General features: G+C 36.7%; 1 protein-coding gene, 1 non-coding gene and 2 pseudogenes across 3 annotated transcripts in view; 2 read left to right on the forward strand and 2 right to left on the reverse strand.

Annotated features, from left to right (window-relative positions):
• Positions 1-23,383, reverse strand: part of DSCAM (DS cell adhesion molecule) — a 791,503-nt gene that overhangs the window by 644,210 nt on the left and 123,910 nt on the right. For both annotated transcript variants that reach the window (XM_071214978.1, XM_071214979.1), the window contains exon 2: positions 14,732-15,049. The gene's annotated coding sequence lies outside the window, so the exon portion shown is untranslated. The remainder of the gene's footprint in view (positions 1-14,731; positions 15,050-23,383) is intronic.
• Positions 434-1,070, forward strand: LOC139438853 (rab-3A-interacting protein pseudogene; annotated as a pseudogene).
• Positions 6,152-6,258, forward strand: LOC111761870 (U6 spliceosomal RNA). Its single transcript, XR_002795107.1, has one exon. It is a non-coding gene; the product is annotated as a U6 spliceosomal RNA (small nuclear RNA).
• LOC139438828 (large ribosomal subunit protein uL18-like) lies at positions 8,931-13,530 on the reverse strand (annotated as a pseudogene).

The following is a 23,383-nucleotide window of genomic DNA, read 5'->3' on the forward strand; positions in this document are numbered from 1 at the left end:
GGAGTGAGGGAGGTGGGATGTGGGAACCACTTATATTTTTAATGTAACATTTTTTGTGATCTATCTACCTTCAAAAAATACAATCAAAAAAACAAAATTAAAATAAATAAAAATAAAAAAGAGTATTTACAGGGAAGGTTGAATTAAAGTATATCATCTCCCTTCAAAAAAAAAAAAAAAAAACCTCCTAACAAATAATAGCCCAAGACCAGATGGCTTCACAGGTGAATTCTACCAATCATTCCAGGAAGAATTAGTACTAATCCTGGCAGTGTGCCTCCCATGGTGGAGTGTTGTGGCATCGGCCCTGACCCTCTGTCCTCCTCTACCGCTCTCTGTCTAGGAGCGCGCTCTGCAGCCCTGTGAGGACCCCTGGGCACGGGCAGTGGCCAAGGTAGGTTCATCTAGTTATCTTATCATGAGGCTTTTTGCTATGGCTAAAGACCCCTTGGAAGGCTTCCATGAGGTAAACTTCGCTTCACCTACTTCTCCATACCTTTGTTTGTCTGAATTGGGAACTCAGGAGCAGACGACCTCACGAAGTGCCGTCTACCAGCCACATCCTTCCGTTTTAGGCCCTGCCCCTATCAGGGCTAATGCATTAGATGTTTCTGGCCTTCCTATGGAGCCTCTGTGTTCATTCCCCAGGCATTTGAATTATACAGAAATATCTAGTATCAGCAGCCACGTTACAGATCCAGCATCCTGCTCTATCTCTGGCATTTGCAGCTGGGTTAACTAAATTGACTAGGAGAAAGGACAACTGTAATGCAGAAGGCAAGTTTTTATAGGCTGTTACAGTAACAGAGGCTTGTGATTGCAGTGATGATTTTTGGTTTGAGGACTGATAGTATGTCCAGCTTACAAAGCCCATCTGTTTTGGAAGTCAGAGAAAAAGGCTATGAAAGATTAAAAGACCTCACAGAAGCTCAGAGGGAACTGAAGTGAAAAGATGAAGAAGGTGAGAGGATTTCTAAAGGACAGGTCACCTTGGGCAGGAATTGGAGGAACTTACAGCTCATCTGTTTGTGGTTGGTCTGTCTGTTTACATCTTGGAAAGAGCATCGTGATACCTTATATATTGATTAGAACTATTTTTGGAAGGAATCTTGAAAAAGATATGCTTAGCTTCATTTATAAGTCCTCTAAACATCAAAAAAAAAATCAAAATCTTTAAGAAATGTTGGGTCTACAACTTAAAATGATGTAAAAAGAAAAAGAATGATTATGAGCCACCAGTATTAGGTTGCGTATAAATAGATACATTGTAAGAAAGGAGGTAAATTTTAATTTGCTTTTGCTCTTAACAAGTATTGAAGAGCTCCTTTAGAGTAACTTTATATGACTTCAGAACAAAGAAGGCAAACTCTTTGAGGGAGTCATCTGGCATGGGAGGATTTGAAGGAATTCTAGAAGGCACACCTACTTGTACATATGTATCTTCATCTCCAGCCTGCCACCAAGTCCACATTTTCTATCCATCTACAACGGTGTTTCTCAGTAGGGGTGCCACGGACATTGCAGGGCATTTAGCATCCTTGCATTGGCCCAAATAGCGCTAGCAGTTTTGTGCCCATCAAGATAGCAGAGTGAGATGCCTCAGGGCTCCCTCCCCCCACAGAAGCTTTGAACAATCGGCAAGAACTGGCAGAAATCAGCTTTCTAAAAGCCCCAGAAAATAGTGAAAGGATGGCAGTGACGAGAAAAAGTCCACCTAAAAGTGGTAGTATCTTGTGGCACCCTGGCTGGCCCCTTCGCCATCCTCAGCAGCTGGGTGCAGAGCTGGCCCATGTTCCCAGTGTGGCTCCCTGACCCCAGTTCCAGGGGGAGCAGAGTAACCCTCGTGTACATACTGGGAGCCCAGTTAGTATGGCGGTCACCTGACGGACTCACTGTCCTAGAACTTGCCCTGTGTATGGAGGGGCGCTCACTGAGCTCTCCTTTGCTGTGGGAGAGCAATCAAGTCACGCTGCCTGGGAAAGGATTGCTGCCTGGAGGACAGACAGTGCAGTACGTGGGACCATGAAGAAGTGGTTCGTAGGCAAGAGGGGACCTTTGTATCCGTGTAAATGTGTGGATGACTAATACATATGGATAAGCCCTAAAGGGCAGCACTTGGACAGGTCGATCTACAAAGCAAAAGAAAGGTATTTTCTTATTTTTCCTTCTTCTTCTTCTTTTTTTTCTCTCTTTTTTTGTCAGCTCCTAGCATTCAAGAAAAACCCTAGGAAAACTAGCGGGATACAAGTTTATGAAAACAGAAACCTCATCTAAATTCCAGCAACAGCATGTTAAAATATCAAATGTATAGGTTTCAACAAAAAAATTACAAAACTTAACAGTGAAAGAGGAAATAATGGACCAAGCAAAGGAGGACATAAAAGTATTAGAAACCATATATAAGGAGGGTTAGACCCAGGACATTCCAGACAAAGGTTTTTTAAAAATTGGTCCTAAATATGCTCAAAGACCTAAAGGAAATATGGACAAAGAACTAAAGGAAATCAGGAAAACAACAGGTGAACATAACGAGAATCTCAATAAAGAGAGAGAAATTTTAAAAAGGAACCAAACAGAAATACTGGAGTTGAAGATCATGATAACGGGAAAGAAAAATTTCCTTGGAGGGTTTTAAGAGCAGACTGGAGCTGACAGAAGAAACAGTCAGTACACGTGAAGATAAGCCACTGGAATCGAGCAGCCTGAGGAGAAGGACAAGGCAAGAATGGAAAGACTTGAACAGCACCCGAGGAACCGGTGGGACATCATCGAGCCTACCAATATATGCACTATGGGAGTCCTGGAAAGACTAGAATGAGAGAAAAGAGCAGAGAGAATATTGAAAGGAATTATGGCATGAAACCTTCCCAAATTTAAAGAAAGGTAGAAATATGCACATCCAAGATGTTCAGTGAACCTCAAACAGGATAAACCCAAATAGACTCACTCTGTGACATGTTATAATCACGTTGTTGAATGCCAAAGATAAAAACAGAATTCTGAAAGCCTCCAGACAGAAGCAAATCACATACCAAGGGCTCTCAATAAAATCAAGTGCCAATTTCTCAATCTCTCACGCAGGCAAAGAATCAGTGGGAAGACATATTCAAAGCGCTGAAAACCAAAAATTGCCAACCAAGAATTAAATATCCAGCAAATCTGTCTTTCAAAAATGAGAGCGGAATTAACAGAATTCCAGATAAACTAAAGCTGATGGGCTTCATCACAAGTAGACTGGCCCTACAAGAAATGCTAAAAGGTTTCCAGGTTGAAAGGAAAGGACACTAGACAATAAATTGAAGCTGCATGAAGAAATAAAGAGCTCCAGTAACGATAACAGTATGGGTAAGTATAAATATCATTACTATTGCATTTTTGACTTGCAACTCCACTTTTTATTCCTCATAGAATACAAAAGACAAATGAATAAAATGTAACAATAAATCAGTGGTTTTGGACTTATGCTGTATAAACATGTAATTTGGGACAAGAATCACATCACGGTTGGGGGACAGACAGGAATAAGGACATAGTTTGTGTATCTTATTGAAGTTAAGATGGTATCAAAGCAAATGAGATTGTTACAGATTTTTATTTTAAGTTTAAGTCCCATGGTAGTAATGACAAAGAAAATACCAGAGAATATGCAAAGTCATAAAGACAGAGAGTAGAATATAGGTTACTGGAGCGGTGAGAAGGTCAATGGGGAATTAACGCAAAATGAATGTAGGGTTTCTGTTTGGGAAGAAAGGAAAATGATAGTAATGGATGGTGGTGAGTGTTCTGCAATACTATGAATGCAATTAATTACAATGAATGGTATGCTTGGGAGGGCTTGGGAAGGGAAAATTATGTTGTATATATGTTTCTACAACTTAAAAAAATGTTTCTACAATTAAAGAGAAGATGACAATTAAATACAAATCATGATACCAGTCAGATCTAAGAATGGAGGAGAATATGCTCAAAAGGACATTACTGAGACATAAGAAAATATTGGAATATAGACTGTAAACTTTATACCCACATTAAGGTGGCTATGTAAGTGAAAATTTTTGTTCTTAGGAAATGTCATGGAAGTATTATATGTCCAAGGTGTATGATGTGTGTAGCCTTTTCTCAAGTGTTCAGAGGATAGATAGATAGATAGATAGATAGATAGATAGATAGATAGATAGATGATAGGTGATTGAGAGATTGATACAACAAAGTTGGCAAAATGATAAAATTGGTAGATCTGAGTACACGGGGGATATTTGGAGATCTCCAAATATGGGGTTTGTATTATTTTCACAATGGTTCTAATAAGTTTGAAATTATTTCAAAATAAAAAATAAAAATAGAACTAATACCAATCCTGCTCAAACTCTTCCAAAAAATTGAACAAAAGGGAACACTACTGAACTCATTCTATGAAGTCAACAACATCCTAGTGCCAAACCCAGATAAAGATACTACAAGAAAAGAAAATTACAGATCAATTTTCTTATGAATATAGAAGCAAAAATACAAAACAAAATATTTACAAATGGAATCCAACATCACATTAAAAGAATAATACACTCTAATAAAGTTGGTTTTATCCCAGGTATGCAAGTGTGGGTCAACACAAGGAAATCAATTCATGTAGTATGCCATATTAACAAAACAAAGAGGAAATAACTACATGGTCATTTCCATTTATGCAGAAAAGGCATTTGACAAAATATAGCATCATTTCTTAAAAAAAAAAAAAAAAACAAAAAAAAAAAACTTCAAAAGCCAGGAATAGAAGGAAATTTCCTCAGCAAGATAAAAACTATACATGAAAAACCCACAGCTAACAATAAACTCAATGGTAAAAGACTGAAAGTTTTCCCTCTAAGATCAGGAACAAGACATGGATGCACGGATGCCCACTGTCACCACTGTCATTCAAAATTGTACTGGCAATACTGACCAGAGAAGTAAGTCAAGAAAAAGAAACACATGGTATCGAAATTGGAAAAGAAGTAAAATTTTCATTCTTGCAGATGACATTATTTTATGTATAAAAAGTTCCCCCAAACTAAAGCAAAGCTACTAGAGCTAATAAATAAATTCAGCAAAGTTAAAGGGTACACAAGAAATGTGCAAATTCAGCGGTATTTCTATACACTAGTAATGGGCAATCTGAGGAGGATTGTAAAGGACTCTGTACAGAAACTACAAAACATTGCTAAAAGGAATCAAGGATGACAAAAATAAAAGGAAGGACATTTTGGGTTTATGAATTGGAAGACTAAATATCGTTAAGACAACTCTACCCAAAATAATTTACAGATCCAACCAATTCCAATCAAAATTCCAACAGCCCTCTGAAGAAATGAAAAAGTCAATATCAAATTTACTGGAAGAGTAAGGTACCATGAATAGCCAAAAACATCTTGAAAAGGAATGAAATAGGACTCATACTTCCTCAGTTAAGGCAAATCACATAGCTACTGTGGTGAAAACAGCATGGTATTGGCACAAGAATAGATATATTGACCAAAGCACAAACAATGAAAGAAAGAATAGATAAATGGAACCCCCCCCCCAAATTAAAAATTTTGTGCTCCAAAAGACATCTCAAAAGTGAAAAGACAATCTACGCAATGAAAGAAAATATTTGGAAACCACATATCTGAAAGGATTTAATATCCAGAATATATAAAGAAATCCTCCCCTCAACTAAAAAGAGACCTCATCAGTCCAATTTTAAAATAGGCCAAAGAATTGAATAGACATTTCTCCTAAGAGGATATATAAATGTCTAAAATGCACACAAAAGATGCTCAACATCACTGGCTACCGGGAAATGCAAATCAAAACCACAATGAGATATTTCATAGCTACTATTAAAAAAAGAGAAAATTACAAGTGTTGGAGAGGATGTAGAGAAATAGGGACACTCATTCATTGCTGGTGGCAATGTAATATGGTGCAGCCACTGTAGAAGACAGTTTGGCAGTTTCTCAGGAAGCTAAGTATAGAATTACCATATGTCCCAGTAATCCTGCTGCTAGGTATATATCCAGAAGAACTGAAAGCAGAAACTCAAACAGATAATTATATCCTGATGTTCACAGTGGCATTATTCAGAATTGCCAAAAAATGGAAGCAACCCAAGTGTCCATCAAAAGATGAATGGGTGCTCGCTTCGGCAGCACATATACTAAAATTGGAACGATACAGAGAAGATTAGCATGGCCCCTGTGCAAGGGTGACACGCAAACTTGTGAGGCGTTCCATATTTTTAAGAAAATAAAGAAGAAAAAAAATAAAAGTAATAGGCTAAAAAAAAATAAAAACAAACAAACAAAAAAGATGAATGGACAAAAAATGTGATTTATACATACAATGGAGTAATATTCAGCCATAAAAAGGAATGAGGTCCTGATGTATCTAACAATATGGATGAACCTTGAGGATATTATGCTGAGTAAAATAAACCAGACACAAAAGAAGACTATTGTATGATCTCACTGATATGAACTAATCATAATAATCAAACTCATAGAATTATAATCTAGAATATAGGTTATCAGGGGATAGGTTGGGGTTAGAAAATGGGGTGCTGAGGCTTAATTTGTACAGAATTTCTATTTGGGTTGATTGCAAAGGTTTGGACATGGATGGTAGTGATGGTACATTACTGTGAGTGTAATTAACAGAACTGGATTATACATGAATGTGTGTCAAAGAGGAAACTTAAGTCATATTTATTACTAGAATAAAAATTAAAAGATAAAGTATAGGACTGAAGAACACAGTGAACCTTATTGTAGACAATGAATTAGAGTTTATAGTACAAATATAAGAATATTCTTTCATGAGTTATAACAAATGCACAATACTAACATAAGGAGTTAAAATAGGGTGGTATATGGAGAAATGCACCTACTGTAAACTTGGATGATAGCTAATAATATTTTAAAATTTTTTCATCAATTGTAACACAGGAAACTACTGTTAAAAAATTAGTTCAATTGCAAAAAAAGTGCTATCATCATTTGTAACAAATGTTCCACACCAATGTAAGGTGTTAGTGGTGGAGTGGTGTATGGGAATCCTGTATTTTATGGTTGATTGCTCTTTAAACTCACAACTTTTCTAAAAAAAAAAAATTTTTTTTAAAAGAAACTGCCAAAATGCCACAGTGAGTATGCCATTTCATGATTATACCATTGTATGAGGGACCCAGTTACCCCACATGCTCACCAACGCTTATGGCCCAATCTTTTCCATTGTAGGCATTCTAATAAATGTGAAGAGGGATCTCACTGTGGTTTTAATTTGCATTTTCTTGAAGACTAGTGCTGTTTAAGCATCTTTTCTTGCACTACTTGCCTTCAAATACCTTCATTGCTAAAGTGTCTATTCAAACCTTCTAACTTTAATGGAGTTTTTTGTTTTATTACTCTGCTTTAAGATTTCATTATTGTATTTCTGGACTGAAAGATATATCCTTTGCAAATATTTTTTTCCAGGCTGTGACTTGTCTTTTTATTCTCATAGCAGTGTCTGTAAAAGAGCAGAACTTCTAAATTTTGATGAAATCCAATAGAACAATTTGCTCTTTTATAGATTGTGTTTTCAGTGTCATATCTAAGAAATCTTTGTGTAACTCAAGGTCACTTAATATGGACACACAATTTTTCCAGCATTGTTTTTTAAATGACAGTCTAAAATTTTCCCACTTAATTGCCTTTGCTTTTTTGTTGCCCATATATGTGTGAGTCTATTTCTGGACTCTATTCTGTTATATTACTTATCTTTGTAATACTTACCTTTAAAATAAGTCTTAAAATCAGGTAGTGTTAGCCCTCCCAAATTTTTGTTCTTTTTTCAAGGCTGTTTTGGCTATTCTAAGTCCATATGAATTTTAGAAGCTACTTGTCAATTTCTATTTTAAAAAAGCCTCCGGGGTTTTTCATTGGGATGGTACATAATCTATACATAATTTGGGGAGAATTGACATTTTAACAATACTAAACCTTCTGAACCTATGAAAAAAGTACATTTCTCTATTTATTTACATCTTATTTCATTTGTCCTGACCATGTTTTATAATTTCAGTGTACAAATCTTTTATACTTTTTGGTCAGGTTTATCCTTAAGTATTTCTTGGATCTTAATGCTGTTATAAATAGTATTAAAATTTGAAGCTTCTATCTTAAATTGTTTATTGCTAGTATATAGAAATATAATGTTGTATGCATGTATTGATCTTGTGACCTGTAATCCTGATAAACTCACTTACTAGCTCCAGAAGCTTTTGTAGATTCCATCAGAATTTCTACACAGATGATTTTCATCTACAAATAAAGACAGATGAACCTTTTCTTTGTGAGCAGGATGCATTTTATTTCTTTATCTTGCCATATTGTGATGAGTAGATCCTCCAGTACAATGAGAGCATATATCCTTGTCTTGTTCTTCATTTTAGAGGAAAGTATTCAATCTTTCACCATTAAGAATGATGTTAGCTATAGTAGTATTTTTGTAGCTGGTCTTTATCAGACTGAGGAAGTTCGATCTACTACTAGTTTTCTGAGTGTTTATCATAAATATGTGTTAGATTTTGTCAAATGCTTTTTCTGTATTTTTTGAATGATCACATGGCTTTTGTTTTTTTAATATTTTAATTTGTTACATTACATTGATTTTCAAGTATGAAATCTACCTTCTGTTCTTTTGAGATAAAAGCTATATGCTGATGATTTATTATCTTTTTCTATATGTTAGAATCAGTTCTCTAAAATTTTTGCATCTGTATTCTTTGCTTGTAATGTCTTGTCTGGTTTTATTATCAGGGTAATGTTCAGAAGTTTTCTCTCTTCTTCAATTCTCTGGAAGAGTTTGACTGAAATTTGTACTATTTCTTCCTTAAATGTCTGAAAAATTCAATAGACAGGCTGTTTGTGCCCAGGATTTTCTTTTGGAAAGCTTTCTAACAACAAATTCAATTCACTTCATAGATGAAGGCCTACTCCAGTTATCTATTTCTTCTTAAGTGAGTTTTGGTAGTTTGTGTCTTTGAAGGAATTTCTCCTCTTCTTCTAAGTTGGTGAATTTATTGAGAGACACTTGTCTCTAAAATCACATCATAATTTTAACATCTGTAGAATATGCAATGATGGTCCTTCTCTCATTTTTGGCAAACTATTTGTCTTCGCTCTCATTTTCCTGTTCAGTATGGTCAGAGATTTATCAATTTTATTAATTTTCTCAAAGAACCAACTTTTGGTTTTATTGAGTTTCTCTAGCATTTCTCTATTTTCTAATTTATTAATTTTCCCTCTGAACTTTATTACTTCCTTTCCATTAACACAGTTTTTAATTTGCTCCTCTTTTTATAGCTTCTTATGGTAGAAGCTGAGATCACCATTTGAGACCTTCCTTCATTTCTAACATAGGATTTTAGAGCTATTTTCCCTACTAAATACTACTTTAGTGGCATCCCCAAAATTCTTAATATATTGTGCTTTCATATCCATTCAGGTCAAAATATTATGTTATTTTCCTTCTGCTTTTTATATGGATCACTTAGAAGTGTATTATACAGTATCCAAATATTTGGAGATTTTCCAGATATCTTGGTAGTGCTTTCTTATTTGATTCCATTGTGGTTAAAGAGCATACATTATATGATTTTAAGCTTTTCAAATTTACCTGCCCAGAATATGGCCTATCTGGGTAATATCTGTGTGACCCTGAAGAGATTGTGTATTCTACTGTTGAATTAAGTGTTCTTTTTTTAAAAAAATTTATTTATTTACTCCTCCCCTCACCCACCCACCCCAGTATCTGCTTTCCGTGTCCATTCTTATTTGTCTGCTTGTCTTCTCTTTAGGTGGCACCTGGAGCCGATCTGAGACCTTCCGGAGTGGGAGGGAGGTGCTTTATCTCTTGTGCCACCTCAGCTCCCCGGGTTGCCACATCTCTTATTGTCTCTCCTCTCTTCTCTTTTTGTTGCGTCATCTTGCTGTGCCAGGTCTCTGCTCGGGCCAGCCTGCCATATGGGCCAGCACTCCTGTATGGGCCAGCACTCTGCTCAGACCAGCTTGTTTGCCACACAGGCCGGCTGGCCTTCACCAAGAGGCCCCAGGAATGAAACCCTGGATCTCCCATATGGTGGGTGGGAGCCCAATTACTTGAGCCACATCTGCTTCCCTGGAGTGTTCTTTAAATATCAGTTACATTCAAGGAAACTGATAGTGTCATTCAAGTCTTATTTATCTTTGCTGATATTTTATTTCTATCATTAACTGAGAGAAATGTATTGAAATCTCCAAATATAACTGTTGACTGTTTCTTCTTATTTTGATTCATTTATTTTGAAATTCTGCTATTACATGCATAAACACTTATGGTTATTATATCCTCTTGATTAACTAACCCCTTTTTTTTTTTCAAATGATCTTCTGTAGACCTGAAAATATTCTTTTTCTAATATATTTCGATATTTATATAGCTACTCCAGTTTTCTATTGATGTTTTATTTTGATTAGATTGATTCAATTTGATTTGATTAATATGGTCGATCTTTTCCCATCCTTTCACTTTTCATTTTTTTATGTTTTTATATTTAAAGTGCATTTCTTACAAGCAGTGTTTGAATCCAATCTGGCAATTTCTATCTTAATTCAGATGACTGGGGTATTTACATTTAATGTGAGTATTGATATAATTAGATTAATTCTAGCATCTTGCTATTTGGTTTCTATTTTCCCCATTTGACTTTTGTTTCTTTCTTCCTCTTTTTCATTCTCTTTATATTGGCCTGAGTATTTTTTAATGATTCAATTTTTCTCTGTTGTTAGCTAATTAGGCATAACTCTGTATTTTTTTATTTTAATAGATTCAATTTTTCTCTGTTGTTAGCTAATTAGTCATAACTCTGTATTTTTTTTTATTTTAATGGTTGCTTTATGTTTTACAGTATACATCTTTAACTTATCACCACCCATAGTCAGGTAATATAATACCACTTCACATAAAGCAAAACAACCTTAAAATATTATAGTTCTGTGTTCCTTCTCCTGGCCTTAAAGCCATTGTTGTCATATATTTCACTTCTACATACATTACAAATCCCACAATACCTTGTTATTACTGTTGTTTAAACAGTTATCTTTTAAAGAGATTTAAATTTTTTAAAAAATCATATTTATCTACCCATGTGGTTACCATTTCCATAGCTCTTCCTTCCTTTGCATAAATCTTATTCCATTTGGCATCATTTTTCTTCTGACTAGAGGCCTACCTTTAAGTTTTGCTGTAGTGCAGATAGGTTCCCGATGAATTTTTTCAGCTTTTGTGTGTCTGAAAAACCCTTTATTACAACTTTGCCAATGTTATTACTGACGATGATGTTTAGTTGGTTGGTTGATAATTTTATTTTTTTTTAACTGGAAGCTCCTCATAGAAAATTGTGCCTTGGTTTAGCTCTCAGTATCCTGCTCTTGAGCTCTGAGGAAACTTGCCTGCTTCTGGTTGACCTTTCTTTGGGAACAAGACATTCTTCTATGTAACTTCTCTCTTAGGTTTCTTCTCATAGACTGTATTTTCTTAGGAGCTTTCTTATACATCTCCTCTATCACGTCTGGAGTTACCCTGTTCTTTATATATTGAGAGGCTTGTTTCTTGTAAATATCTTCATCGTCCTCCATTAGGTTACACGGATAATCTGCCACATTCTGACCCATGATGTACTTTTGCATTGAATTCCTTGCTCTCTGAATCAAAACCGAGGAGTCATTTAGTACAGTGAGGGACAGCCAAGCCTCCATCTACCACTCCTTTCAAAGCCTCCAGAACTTCATTTCTAGTGGTAGCCCTGGCAGGACCTGCATCCAAATAGCAAGTGAAGACACCAGGCCGACCATCAATACTTTCCACATTGTATTTATCTCTAGTTACCTCCACTTTGCCTCCATAGATCTTGTCCCTGCCAAACCTTCTGAGAGGACTATGGGCCAGCAGTTAGCCAGCACAACGTGTAACACCATAGTTGTCAGGCCACCATTCACACCATATTTGGGAGTTTATGAGCATAAGCTGCACCAACTGCCAATCCCCTTCTATATGGGCATAAGCACTCTGACAAGTGACATCTCTGTTAGCTACACAAACTAACATCCTGTATTTGGGTGTTTCTCTTTATCACTGGTCCTGAGCAATTTGACTACAGTGAGTCTTGTTATATTTTTCTTCATATATTTTGTACTTGTGGTTCATTGAGCTCACTCTTTGGATCTGTGGGTTTAGAGTTTTTATCAAATTTGAAAAATTTTGGGCCACAAATTTTCAAGTAATTCATATCATCCCATTCTTTTCTTCAGGGACTCTAATTATTTTTATGTTGAACAACTTAAAAGTCCTTTTCGATTTAAAAATTTATTTATTTTTAATTTTTTAAGTTCTTTTTTCTGTGCATGTTTTAATTTGGGTAGTTTATATGGCTATATCATCAATTTTGTAATCTTTTCTTCTGAAAAATCTGATCTGCCATTGATCTCATCCATTGTATTTTTCATCTCAGACATTGTAATTTTCATTTTTAGAAGTTTCATTCAAGTCTTTCTTATATCACTATGTCTTACTTAACTTTTTGAACATACAGAATAAAATTATGAAATTATTCTACTTCCCTTATACACTAATTCTAGTCTTTGTGTCAATTCTGATTGTGTTTGCTTGATTTATATTTTTCTGCTTCTCTGTATATCTGGTAATCTTTACTTGAATATCAGGCATTGCATTTCAAGTTACTTGGAAACAATTTGTCTTAATTGGGGCTTGCTTTTAAGAATTATTGGGCAAGACCAGAACAGCATTTTGTCTAGGGTGAATTATTCTATACTACTCTGGCAAGGCTAAATAAATGCCCTACCCATCATTCAGTGAATCATTAAGGCTTCCTATCTCAATGGACAGAATAGGCACAATTCCCACATCTGTATGAGCACCAAGCAATGTTGCCTCTCATTCTTTGGGGAGGTTCTTTCCTAGCCTTGGTTAGCTCCCTCACATGCATGTCTCATGCGGACACTGCTAAATCCCTGACATGACCATCCACAGACTTCTTGACTCTTCTCTGTGAAGTTCTCTCCTCTATGGAACTTCATCCTATCAACTCTAGCTGCCTTAATCTCCCCAGATTCTCATCTCTATCTCTTCAAGTCATGAAATCTCCTGGGCTCCACTAGGATTCCCCTTTCCTCCATGTGGAAGCTGAAGGCAGCAAGATGAAGCGATCTTAGGGTTTCCCTTGTTATTGTCCAGTTTTTTAGGCATCACTTTCCTTCATTGCCTGATACCTTGTCTTGAAAACTGTGCTTATATGTTTTGTCTGGGATTTTCTTTTTTGTTTGCTTTGTTTGTTTCAGACAGAATTACAAATTCTACTCCATCTTAGCTATAAGCAGTCACCAGAAATTATTTTCATTTGCCAAAGTCATAGAGCTGGTTACTGTTTATTAAGTTGTAAATACAATATGGGAATGGGCAGTACTGTTTCAAGAGTCCATCTGCATCCTAGCCTTTAGATTAGAATGGGCAAGGAAGTATGTTAAATTATAATTAGGATTCTGATCAATAAGATATGATGGGTGATCCTTCCCTTTTCTCTATTGCTGGCACCCAAACCTAGGTCAAAGAACTAAAAATTATGAAGAACGATAATTTCCTGCACTGCCAAAGGGGAGCTTGTGAAAATATTTCACCTGATGGACTATTCCAGGAAAACCCTAACATCAGTCCAGAGAGACATTCTGACATTTAGGAAGAGTGTTACAAAGAGCCAGGACTCGTCCTATTCAAACTTGCACCGCAGCTGTCAATGGGGAGCAACACCCTCCTTCACCTGCCCTTCTGAACAACCACTTTTACTTTACGCGCATCAGCATAAAATTGGAGGAGCCAGGTTTCCAAACATCCAATAAACAATCTAAAATATTACCACAACCCTAACACCTTCATCATAAAAACCAAAAATTAAGTGGGAAAAAAAATTGTATTTGGACAATGGGACTGTCCACCCTGTGAGTTCAAGTGACACAGTATATGGGAACCTCTTATGTTTTTCAATGCAACATTTTACGTGATCTATTTATCTTTTTTAAAAAAGGACAACAAAAATCAATTTAAAAAAGGAAAGAAAGGGAAGGAAGGAAGGAAGGAAGGAAGGAAGGAAGGAAGGAAGGAAGGAAGGAAGGAAGGAAGGAAGGAAGGAAGGAAGGAAGGAAGGAAGGAAGGAAGGAAGGAAGGAAGGAAGGAAGGAAGGAAGGAAGGAAGGAAGGAAGGAAGGAAGGAAGGAAGGAAGGAAGGAAGGAAGGAAGGAAGGAAGGAAGGAAGGAAGGAAGGAAGGAAGGAAGGAAGGAAGGAAGGAAGGAAGGAAGGAAGGAAGGAAGGAAGGAAGGAAGGAAGGAAGGAAGGAAGGAAGGAAGGAAGGAAGGAAGGAAGGAAGGAAGGAATAAGGTTGGGACATAGCTTAGACCTTACCAACTTGATACCACTAACTTTAAGTTTGAGTTCCAACAATGTGCTCTTAAATCTAGTCAAGGAATGCCCTGAACTCTTAAAGAACTCACGAGCAGTGTCAGAACGACCTGAGGAGGGGGAATTCACCGATTCTCAGCATTCACAATGGGATTCAAGTACTTGTCACCGGCCCCATCCCACCCCAGCAGGCAGGAAGGGAAGAAAGCCAAGCAACGGTACTCACCAGCCTTGATGTGGACATCCTGACTTCTAATTTTCCCTGAAGGATTTTCAGCTGTGCAATAGTAAGTATTATCATGGATTAAGGTACTAAAGCTTGAAGGAGGGAAGGGGAAAATTTGGAGAGTGCCGTTGGGGTGGACGTGGCGGATCCCGGGGACATCGTAGATCTCCTCGCCCGTTGCTAGGTACCATCTGAGGGTCACGGGAGGGACGCCTGCAGCGGGGCAGGGCACCAGGGCCCCCGTGGTACTCGCAAACACTACCTCTTGCAGAGATGCATTGACAAAGTAGAGGCTGGAGTGCAGGTCTTCACTGAAAACTACAAGAAGACAACATAAGAACTGGTAAGTACAACGCACCTTCTAAACCTGCACTTCAACCAGCCTAGCCTCAGAAGGTATTTTGCAAAATAATCACATGCGGCTAAACTCAGTCTGATTAATTCAAAATTGTTCAAAAGACGATGATGAGAGTCTGATGCTGGAAAATGGGAGTGCGTCCTAATTTCGTATTTTGTACCCACATTAAATTATCCTGGATATCAACTTTTCATTGATGACTCTTCAGCCCATACCCTCCCTGCTCTACCTCCATGGGACCAAGCACTACCAGACATTATAGCATGCATTTGTTACTCACTGATTCCTTGTCTTCCCCACTAGAATGGAAACCCCCATGAAGACAAGGTGCTGATTTGCTCATCCTATTTTCCCAGGACCTGTGGCATACACCCTAACATCTGGGGTGTGCCCAATAATGAGAAGTTAAATGAATGAATAACTAGAAGTGGTTGATAGGTCAAGCTGCTAAGATTAGTAGGTAGTTTGAGAGCTCTTTATCAATGGATTCAGCCGTAAGTTTTTAAAAACATTGGAAGTGGTCATATATTAAGCATTTTCAAAAGTACAATCCATTGTCTGAAAACAGAGTAAGAAATCAACAATGACTTTACTGTACACATGTAATACAATAAAGAAAACTTGACACAAGTACTACCCATTACAATTCTACCAGCCCAAGGCAGTTTCTGCTTTGACTTTTAAGTTGTCCCTTGTTCACTAATGGTCTCAGTGGCAATGTGGAAGTTCACACACTCAAAGGTCAAAATCTTCAGGGTACTGGCAAACGACTTGTACCTAAAAGGTCAGGGTATTGGCAGTGGACCTGTATCCAACAATGTCAACAATCAGATTGATGTCCAAGAATCATTCTGACTGTTGGAATGGGGAGGGCAGTATTTTCCAGTTTCCACTTGTGCCATACAGAATGGAAGAGTTAACAGTGTGACTGACCAGAAATGGGGTAAGCATACCAGGTAAATGCAGCGATCAATGACAAAGAATCCCACAAGGTATTGAGATATGTTTGGTTCACAGATGTAATAGATGTATTGGGGAATTTGCCCTGGTGTGACGAAAGGGAATATAGATTTCAGTTCAGAAAACCAAGAAAGCTAACATGGGTGGGTCTGCCCTCCCCCTTTACACTGATGTGGCTTAGATTGCATTGCACAGATTTAATCGGTACCTAGTTCCAGTAATATCTTAGAACGACATTGCTGTGGCTGAGTGTGACACGCTTCCTGGCTTAGCCCCTCCCAGACAGAGAACTCTACTATGAAGAACTGTTATAAATGTTAGGAGGGGCACATGGGGGTGAATGACTGATATGCTGGAATGTGCTCACACATTTTAGCCCTACTTTTGGTCAAGTAGTTAAACAGTTATGTGACCAGTGGTTTAAACACTAAGTATCCATTTCAGGTTGTCCTGATAAAGGAACAATAGGAGCAGGAGGCAAGGAAGGCATTTGAGTAATATCTAGATGCTGGCATGGTCTTTCCATTCCTTTTCACTCTCTCATTCCACAACACTCACAAGTCAGATGTTTCACTTTCTACAGCTACGCACTTAGGTGATAGCTTTTCCACATCACTAAATTAGTTTGGGCTTCTGGCTCCTATATTCTATAAAGCTGAACCTGTGGGAAGCTACAATGTTGAGCACTAGATCTCAGTTGAAACATCCATCTGCATTTCCTTGGTCTCTCTGCTGGAGTGACCAGGGGTTTGCCCAGTGAGCTCAGTTCTGACCACTGCTGAACTGGGAAGCAGAGTGGATGCCATGCATCAGAAGACACACTAGGCCTGCAAACTAAGGCTAGTGGAGAAAATCTACGTCTTTAAAGTCATGCATCTTACTCAAAGAGAAGAGAGGCAGCGGTGGACATCGAGGTGCTGCCATTTTCAAATTTTTTCCCCAACCATAGCTAAATCCTTCAGTGATGCTTCCTCAAGCAGAATAGGTCAATTACTGACAACTAAGAAATCAGCTTGGATCAGAAGCATACTTAAATGTCAAGCATTTCAGTTTTCAACTCATTCAAAAATGTTGATAGCAACGTTGTGATTTTACGTTTGAGTTTTCTAAGCATCTGACATTACCTTAACCATATTGTTAGGAAGGTAAATGAATCTTCAAGGCTAATTAATTCCACCCATATTTTTTTTTCCCACACGTTACTCTTCTGTCCATCTGGTTAATTCTAAACTAAATAAAATTTTATGGTAGTTGAATTGATTCTTTTGTCCTAAAATTAGCCTTGGTAAGAACAGCAGGTCTTTAAAAGATGAATGTATCTAAGAAATGTTATTAATCTAAATGTATAATTTCTTATTATAAAGCACATTCCAAGAAACAATTTTGACATTTAAATGACCAGCAGAAAATTGAAAACTAAAATTTTAATCCTAGTTGTTAAAAGAAATAAGCAACCTATGGGAGCTGCCTGTCACTTATACCTTTTCTTAAAGTAATTTCACATTAGTCTTTCTACTTTATACCACTGACTTCAATAAAATAATTGAAACTCATTCTCTAAGATACACATCATATGGCCACAGGCAGAAGAAAACTCAAATGATATTTCAACAGCTTTTGTTTCTTCTGTCTAAGGGACCATTCATCTGCCAATATAATAGTACTTCATTTTATGGGGTGCCTCATGCACTTTAAATATAGTAACTCTTGCTCCCTCCAGTAGGAGCACAGGAAATCTTAATGTGAATTATGTGTGTATGCAAAAGTTCCTTGAAAATAACTTCAGTTTAATAACATAAAGCTAAACAAAACATTTGGCAAAATCTTACTGTAGAATTCAGGGTATAAAATTCAAAGGTACGAACGCTGAGGGAGCTAAAGTAAGGGGCTTCGGAGGATTCTCCTTCAGTTACAGACTTCTCCATATTTTATATTGTTATAACAGATGGTTAACCAAGGCTCCAGTGACAAGCATAAAGAAGAATGTAACACTGAGAAGAAAAATAAGTCAATATTGCTCTCCTTAAAATTTAAATATGGCAAAAGCAGAAAAGAGGAGATGTGGGGAGAACTTTAGGGTATGCAGTGACAATATTATCCATCCATGCAGCATACTAATTGAGCACCTACTGTGTGCCAGGACAGTGCAAGGCACCAGTAATGCAAATTTCCTTAAGTCGTGTCCTGCTCTCAAGAACTTTGGTCTAAAGGATGCTGTAGTCACATAAAGAGAATGATTATAATTCTATTTGCTGAGTGTTGTGATGGACTTAAGCACAAAATGCTACAGCATATAAGTGATAGGGAAACTAACCCAACGTGGGGAAGATGGATAGGCTTTTCAATGGAGGAAGGAAAAACTAAGCAGAGTGTATAGAAAATGTAAGGACACTGAATTGTCATAGGAGAGAAGTGAAAAAACACTGGACAACAGAAACTTCACTACAGCACCAAAATTGCTACAATTTGAAGAAGGAGCTTGAGGTTCTTCACATTCACTTATTGCATAAATATTTATCACCTACCGAGTACCTAGCACTGTGCTAAGGTCTGGAAACATAGATCAAGGCTTGTAAGCATATAGAAGCTTACAGATCAGAAGCTGTTAATTATAAAGACGGTAAGTAGTATCAAATGTCAAGCTAAAAAGCATGTCATAAACCTGCAGGTAGTAAGGAGTCCTGCTCATAGGTATATACCCATAAGAAATGAAAATACATGTGCATAAAACACTTGAACACAAATATTCATAGCAGCATTATTCATAATAGCAAAAAAATAAACAGTCAAATGTTCATTAATGAATGATCAGATGAACATAGTGCTATATACATATAATGTAATATTATTTAGTCATAAAAAGGAAAGAAATATGGATCCAGGCTAAAACAAATGGATGGACCTTGAAAACACTATGCTAATTGAAAGAAAGTAGTTGTCTGAAAAGACCACATATTATATGGTTCTGTTTCCCATTTTTATATGAAATATCCAGAATAGGGAAATCTATAAAGACAGAACATTGATTATAGGTTGCTTACTACTGGGGAGAGGAATGGGGAGATAAACAGGAGATTTCTAAAGAGTACAAAGCTTCTTTCTGAGGTGATAAAAATAATCTAAAATTGACTGCAGTGATGGTTGCATATTTCTGTGAATATACTAAAAACCAATTAATTGTACACTATAATTGGCTAATTGTAAGGTATGAGAATCATATTTCAATAAAGCTATTGAAAAACAGGGAGTCAGAAGTTTAGACCCAGAAAAGTTTATCACATTAGCAATTTAGAAAGTAAACACTGGGTAGGTGAGGAAAGAAAACTAGAGGCAAGAACTCTGATTAGGCTGACGTTGTGGTATTCTAGGTCTGCCTTGGGCCCTTGGGTATTGGTGCTTTGAAGGGAGAAAAAAAGTCTCTAATTATATGAATACATCTGATTCAGTCCCACCAGAATTTGTGTGCAGGGGTATGAGGTAATGGGAGTTAAGAAGACTGAGTCCATATGATCACAACTTGGTAGCATATATGGCAGGTTGCATAGTTTCACCATTAACAAAGATAGAGGACATAGAAAGCAGAAGAAATGACAATGTCAGTTTTACTAAAGTTAGGTGGACACTACTCTTGGACAACCCAATAGCAGGTTGGATAGAGAGGTCCAGTACTACAGAGAGAGAGTTCACAGTCAAGGAAGGTGAAGCCAAGGAAATGGATGAACCAACCCAAAGAAAGTACAAAGAACAGGAAGAGACACAGGGACCAGAGATAGATCCTGAGGAGTAGGAAACATTTAAAAGATGGGCAGAGGATATCTGACAAAGGTCTTATACCCAAATTACATAATAAGAAAAAGACAATCCAATAAAAAAAGAGCAAAAGACTTGGATAGTCATTTCACAAAAATGAATAAATGGCAAAAAAAAAAAAAAGGAAAAAATACTTGTTACCATCATTCATCAGGAAAAAGAATATTAAAGGCACAGGATATAACATTACACATTAAAAGAATGACTAGATTAGAGAAGACAGAATATATTGAGTGTCTCAAGAATGTGGAACAACAGGACTTTCATACACTACTGCTGAGAACATAAATGGATGAAATCACTATGGAAAACGTCAGCATCTGCTAAAGCTGACCCTATACATAACCTATGATTCAACAATTCCATTCCAAAGTATACACCCAAATGAAATTACTGTATATGTTCATCAAAAACTACATACTAGAATATTAATAGCATCACTATTTGTAGGAATCAAAAACTGAAAACTACCCAAAGACTGGTTAATAATAAAATGGATTAAATATATTCTGATATATTTACACAATGAAACACTATATAAAAATAATTTTTTACGATCCCCAATTATCAGAAATACTGAGTTGCACAACCATTTTGAAGGAAGGCAAAGAGACATAACAAGAGTATGTACTGTATTATTACATTTATATAAAGTATAAAAAGAGGAAAAAACTAATCTATGGTGTCAAGAGTCAGGTAATGATCATCTATAGAGGAAAGATCCTAAAAGGGGTCACAAGAGGATTCCAGGCGACAGGCTATCTTTTTCTTGATCTGGTTGCTGGGTACCCTAGTGTATTCAGTAATGAAAATTTGTTGAGCTACACACTAGGATATGTGCACTTTGTGTATATTTTTCGTGTGTGTGTATGTATCATATACTTTAATTAAAAAGTTAAAAAGAAGAGTTTAAAGAAATGTGCAAAGAAAGAACCATCAAAACCATAGAAGGGAAATTATGAGAGATATAACCCAAATCCTAAAGAGAGTGATACATTAGAAAGAAAAGGAGAATGGCATTTTAGGAGTCAACCAGTGGTTTCCAACAGTGTCAGCTGCTTCAGAGAGGACAAGAAACATGAGAACTAAAACAGACCAATGGATTTGCAAACTGGATATATTAATTTTGAATGGAAATGACATTTGGATTAAAAATAATCATGTTGATCTTAGAGGAATATATGAATGGGTAAAATGAATTGCTTCTGTAAATTTTTGTTTTTCAAAAAGAAACAAATATATCTTACTTAAGTATATTTAGAAAGCATAACCCTGAGATTCTGAAGCTCCAAAATGTTTTTGTATTTGAATAAATGCTTAGAAATGGAGTGTTATCTTGCCGAGACAAATGGAAAGTAGATAAATTGATGGTATCATAAAGACTTGGTTAGCATGTCAAGCTTCTATGAAATAATATCAAGCATGGTCACATAAACATGGTGGTTTCTTATAGCAATTGCACATTTAATTCTAACATCTTTAAATCATTCTACCTATTCCCCAGGGTGAGGTGATCATGCAAATTGTCCTCATATTAGAAGCATCATCTAAAACTTTACGAAGCTGAGTGCGTGCATGGTGAGGTGAGTGCCCAAGCAGCAAGCCGAGTGTCCACGTGAGTGGCTGTGTGGCGAGCTGAGTGCCCACATGGCGAGCTGAGTGCTTGTGTGAATGCCCACACAGTTAACCAGTGCACACACAAGTGAGTCATGCAGCAAGATGATGACAATGATGATGCAACAAAAGAGAGATGAAGGGGTGAGTCAGGGTGAAGCGCAGCAGAGACCAGGAACTGAGGTGACACAACTGACAGGGAACTTCTCTCCACATCAGAGGTATCCAGGATTGAATCCCAGGGAATCCTAGAGGAAAAAGACAAGAAGAGAAGGCAAAAAGAGAAATATATACAGAAGGCCACACAGCTAATGGACACAGCAAAAACAAAAACAAAAAAACAGCAGGGTGGGAGAAGGGGAGGGGAAGGGGAAAAAAAGACATTGGTGAGCACAAAGAATTTGAAGGCATACAAAGGAAAAAAAACAGATCCTATGGGAATGAAAGGTACAATAAATTAAATTACAAATATACTGGAGGCATATAACAGCAGATTTGAGAAGGCAGAAGAAAGTTTTGGTGAGTTTGAAGACATAGCTTCCAAAAGCAAACATACAAAATAAGAGATGAAAAAAACAATGGGAAAAAATTGAACAAGGTCTCAGGGAACTAAATGATAGCAAGACACATACAAACACAAATGCTATTCGTGTCTCAAAAGGAAAAAAGAAGGGAAAAGGGACAAAAGGAATAACCGAGTAAATACTGGTAGAAAATTTCCCAACCCTATTGAAGGACATAGATATATGTGTCCAAGAAGCACAATGTATTCCCATCTAAATAAATCTGAATAGACCTACTCTGAGACACATATTAATCAGAATGTCAAATACCAAAGACAAAGACAGAATTCTAAGAGCAGCAAGAGAAAAGCAATGCATCACATACAAGGGACAACCAATAAGATTAAGTACTGATTTCTCATCAGAAACCATGGAGGCAAGAAGGCAATGGTATGATTAATTTAAGATACTACAAGAGAAAAACTGCCAGCCAAGAATCTTATATTTGGCAAGACTATCTCTCAAAAATGAGGGTAAGTTTAGAATATTCACAGGTAAACAGAAACTGTATTTGTAACCAAGAGACTGGCATTGCAAGAAATATTAAAGGGAGTACTACAGTTTGAAAAGAAAACACAGGAGGGAAAAGCTTGGAAAAAGTAACTAAAAGTGTAACAATAGTAGTGTAAATATAATATGACAGAAAAAATGCAAAGGTCAAAATCAGTGAAGTAAGAACTGCCTTTACAGTAATAACATTGAATGCCAAGAATTAAACTCCCCAATTAAAAGACACAGATTGGTGGAATGGCTAAGAAAATATGAGCCATCTATAAGCTGTCTATAAGAGACTGAACTTAAACCCAAGAATACCAATAGATTGAAAGTGAAAGGCCAGAAAAAGATATATTCCATTATTCCATGCATGCAGTAACAAAAAAAAAAAAAAGCCCAAAACACTGGAGTACCTTCTTATACTTATAACAGATGAAAGAGACTTTAAAACAAAACTGTTATTAGAGACAAGGAAGGACATTATAAGGACATTATATGTAAATAAAAGGGGCAACTCACCAGGAAGAAATGACAATCATAAATGTATGTACACCTAACGAGGATGCCTCAAATTACCAGAGGCAAACACTGGCAAAACTGAGGGGAGAAATAGATATTTCTACAATCATGTTTGGAGATTTCAATACACCACTCTCAGCATTGGACAGAACATCTGGGTAGAGGGTCAATAAAGAAACAGGGAGCTTGAATAATATGATAAATGGATTAAACCTAATAGACATATGCAGAACACCACATCCCAAAATATCAGGATATGCATTCTTCTCAAATGCTCATGCAACTTTTCCTTGGACAGACCATATGTTTTTTGGGTCACAAAGCAGAGCTAAA

This window comes from Dasypus novemcinctus, chromosome 4 (assembly GCF_030445035.2).
Source record: "Dasypus novemcinctus isolate mDasNov1 chromosome 4, mDasNov1.1.hap2, whole genome shotgun sequence".
Classification (NCBI taxonomy): domain Eukaryota; kingdom Metazoa; phylum Chordata; class Mammalia; order Cingulata; family Dasypodidae; genus Dasypus; species Dasypus novemcinctus.